General features: G+C 33.2%; 1 pseudogene; it reads right to left on the reverse strand.

Annotated features, from left to right (window-relative positions):
• Window positions 1-962: 962 nt before the first annotated feature.
• LOC149425729 (uncharacterized) lies at window positions 963-1,760 on the reverse strand (annotated as a pseudogene).
• Between the last annotated feature and the right edge of the window lie 2,917 nt (window positions 1,761-4,677).

Genomic DNA, 4,677 nt, shown 5'->3' on the forward strand with positions numbered 1-4,677 from the left:
TGATTGTTTCTCACTGTTACATTATTACTTATGACGGATGTATGGAGTGTCAGACGTAATGTTTCAATTATTGACAAAAGTAAGAGAACGAAAGAAAAAAACCAGACAAAATATTTTGACCAAAGGGGTTATATAAAGTCAGGAGGCCCAAAAAAGGAATTTTTCAAGATTTTTTCCTGAGAAGACTTTTTAATTTATAAAAGTAAAAATTCGTACACATATTATGGTAACTTTAAACAGTATTTCAAGATTTTTTATTTGTAAAAATATTTGAAAGCTGCTATAGCTGATCTCCAGAAGCTCCTCTAAAAAAAAGTCATCTTGCTATGACTATCATGTCTCTGGATTGGATCATCTAAAATTAAAAAAAAAAAACAAACGGATTTTGTTGTGTTCGCACAAACAGGACTCCAACTCCTCGTGGAAGGAGTTTTATAAATAATTGGTTCTTTAATATTAATCAGCGATTTATTAAGACTCCGCGTATTATATTGGTGACTCGTTAGTCGACCTAACTAGAAGCTAATTGTAATCTGGGCCAGTGAGATTGTCTGAGAGCCTTCGCACTGTCCATGGCGACAACTGGCCACTGGCTCCATCTTGCGGACTTCCCCGCAAGCTCTATGCTCTGCCGCCTGTGCGTGCATCTACAAAGCTTCCTTCTTTATAATAATAAATATTTCTCTAATTAATCGAAGGACAGAGCAAAAATTTTTTTTCACAAAATGGCGGCTTATAAAAAAAAATCGACTTTTTACCAAAATTTTATTTTATAAAAAAAACTATTTATTGGTGAGAACAGGCCTTCGATTAATAAATCTAAAATAGTGTTAAAATTTGAGACTGATCGGTTATGCCGTTTCCGAGTAATCTTGGTCACCGACTTTAAAAACACAGTATTAAGAAAATCGCGTTTAAAGTTTTAAAAGCACTTTACATACAGTAAAAAAATATTTTTCAACTTACACCAAGTCGTCTATTCCAGGGCTATATAATACACTCTCCGCCCCTTTCAGCAGCTTCTAATAACTCGAGTTGGTGTTGTCTGCGGACCATTCTTCCCTCTCGTGTTCCATCATGTGCTCTGCGGTCGGAGACGGCCACGCGTTGTTTATCCTCTCTTTCGGCGTATGAATGCACTTTGGGCCCAAGTAAAACCCCTATTGCATTCAAGTAATATGATAATGATGTTATATCTTCATTAAATATGCCAGCAGCTATGTATGCAGCCGTTTGTACAGTTTTGGAACCGGCCTGAACTATTTTTGGAGAGATTTTCCATATCAGTGGATTGTAGCTCTCGTTGTTGTTTTGGGTGAAACCACCCACACATCTTTCTAACAATTTCTCATTGCTGAGATCTGTATTAATGGAAAGTATAGCCTCTTGTGGAATCCTAATGACGGATGATTATGTTTGAAAGTGGGTAAATCATTGGCAGCTATTGCCCGTTGCCAACTGCACCATGACTATAGTCCGGTCGGGCACTTCTCGTCTTGAGGTTTTTGTCCGTTGAGAAATAACGATAATATGTGGCCCAGATAGCATAATACATTTTTTCGACGGAATCACAATTTCTCCTAATTGCTAAGCTATAATAAACTGTCAACTTGTCGATAATCTTCCCACAAAGTTTGCTTTTCCGCCAAGAGTTTTTTTTTGTATTTTTTTTTTCATTTTTATTATCAACTGTTTCCACATTTTTATCCACACAATCTCGGTGTCGCGTGCCCATTCTCTTCTGTACGTGTCCAATACATTATTTCTTCATAACTTCCTGATCGCCGTGAGGTGCAACTTTTAAAACCCCCGAATACGTTTTGGAGTCATCATCTCCGCTCCGACACGTCTTTACAAATATGCGTGTAACTTCGAAAATAATAGCCGAATTTACTTGAAACTGTGTGTGTACTTAACTAAATGTTCATTACAAAAATGAAATTAAAAAAAATCATTTTTTTGAAAATTATAACTGCATATAACCTGACATAAGACAGAGTTTTCCAAATACCCGTAATATATTTTGATGGTCGGAAAGATAAACGACAAATTATCACGAAAAAAGAAGGAAACATTACCACTACATCCCAGAAATGCATTATACATTATATTGCACCAAACTCTGAAATTTCTGAATCAATAATTATTGCGGATTATATTTTGAAGAAAAAAAATACCATTTGAATCATTTTTGGCATTTGGATGGGACATTATCGTTGGAAAAATGATCGTATCAGGTATTTGCGTGAAAAACATTGAGATAAACAATTACAGTGGATAATTTGCTTGCTTCACATAAACTAGTTATAATTTCGACAATAAAACATCATGGCATTAGACATATTCAATATGACAACCTTTAAAAAACAGTGCAAAAAGCCATTTGTTCGTTTTCAGAAATTTGTAGGAGAGTTAACATTTAACTCGCAACAGTTATATTTCTATAAAATAGTAATGGAAGTTAAGGTAAGGGAAAGGCGAAGATTTAGGCAACAAATCTCCAAGAAAAATGTCTAAACCTGGATGGCTACATGTGCTTACCGAATTATTAATGTTTCAAGGGAAGTTCCTTCAGAAAATGTAATTATTTTAGCAAAGTATGTTGTTAAAGTTTATGCTCCTACTTGGTTCAGCATTAAAACTCGACCCACTAGTAAAGATGTCACCTGTGGCAGATAATCTCGCGTAGAAAACGCTAAATACTAAAAACTATAATATTTGATCTCGTTATAGAAAGAACTATCTATTTCTAGAATGTGTTGCAAATGAGGGTCAGTCGATCAATTAAAAAAACCTCAAAACATAAATAGCCATCGTATTACTACGATCTTATTATTTTTTATTGAAATTATAAAGTAAATGTACAAAATCATAATATATTAAATAGCATTCTCAATTAACAGATTTAATTACCCAGTTAGTAATATAACTATTCTCGGTTATAACTGGGGAGCAAGTCCTGATTCAATATTTAAATAAATCAATACTAAATATTTGTACACAATAATTACTTAAAAAGAGTGGGTGCATAAATTTTTCAGTTATTATCTAAAATATTATATTATATAAATATTGGATGCCAAAATTTGTGAAAACAAGCGTTTTTGCTGCTGAACGAATTTATTGAGAACCTCGAAGATATGATAAATACCTAATAATGGGTGACTCCAATTTAAACATGGCTCGAAACTCAAACATCATCGAAAAAACGAGGCTGAAATGAATTTTATTCTTTGTGTAAACGAGTTCACTACAAATTGCATCGTTGGACATAAATATACACAAAACAAAAATAACACCCATAATTTGAAAACAAGCGTAACCGGTTACTATTGTTTGCTTATAAATAATATATAAATATCAACATATTAAAATTGGAACTTCTAAAACAACAACTCAACAATCGAAACATAAATACCAAAAGGTCAAACTAAAATCAAAACATACATAAATAAAACCTTGGATAACCCATGAAATAATTATTTCACTAAAAATAAAGAAAAACCTTGCTATGCAATCCAAAAAAAACCTCATGATTTTACCTTATTACAAATATATAAAAACATAAAGGAATCATCTTACTAACTTTATTAAAAAATAAATATTATAAGAAATAATATTGAGGAAAGTGGTAAAGTAAAGATAATAAAAAGTCTGGACCACAATCAATGACATAATTGTCAAAGGTAATGCAAATAAACAAATAAATTAAATACAAGTGTCCGGGGGTAAAGTGCACTAACTTCGGGAGGTGTTTCTACATGATGGTAGAAATAAAAAGTCTGGACCACAATCAATGACATAATTGTCAAAGGTAATGCAAATAAACAAATAAATTAAATACAAGTGTCCGGGGGTAAAGTGCACTAACTTCGGGAGGTGTTTCTACATGATGGTAGAAATAAAAAGTCTGGACCATAATCAATGACATAATTGTCAAAGGTAATGCAAATAAACAAATAAATTAAATACAAGTGTCCGGAGGTAAAGTGCACTAACTTCGGGAGGTGTTTCTACATGATGGTAGAAATAAAAAGTCTGGACCACAATCAATGACATAATTGTCAAAGGTAATGCAAATAAACAAATAAATTAAATACAAGTGTCCGGGGGTAAGGTGCACTAACTTCGGGAGGTGTTTCTACATGATGGTAGAAATAAAAAGTCTGGACCACAATCAATGACATAATTGTCAAAGGTAATGCAAATAAACAAATAAATTAAATACAAGTGTCTGGGGGTAAGGTGCACTAACTTCGGGAGGTGTTTCTACATGATGGTAGAAATAAAAAGTCTGGACCACAATCAATGACATAATTGTCAAAGGTAATGCAAATAAACAAATAAATTAAATACAAGTGTCCGGGGGTAAAGTGCACTAACTTCGGGAGGTGTTTCTACATGATGGTAGAAATAAAAAGTCTGGACCACAATCAATGACATAATTGTCAAAGGTAATGCAAATAAACAAATAAATTAAATACAAGTGTCCGGGGGTAAGGTGCACTAACTTCGGGAGGTGTTTCTACATGATGGTAGAAATAAAAAGTCTGGACCACAATCAATGACATAATTGTCAAAGGTAATGCAAATAAACAAATAAATTAAATACAAGTGTCTGGGGGTAAAGTGCACTAACTTCGGGAGGTGTTTCTACATGATGGTAGAAATAAAAAG

This window comes from Hesperophylax consimilis, chromosome 2, assembly GCF_061612785.1.
Source record: "Hesperophylax consimilis isolate HC1 chromosome 2, BYU_Hcon_1.0, whole genome shotgun sequence".
NCBI classification, from domain to species: Eukaryota; Metazoa; Arthropoda; class Insecta; order Trichoptera; family Limnephilidae; genus Hesperophylax; species Hesperophylax consimilis.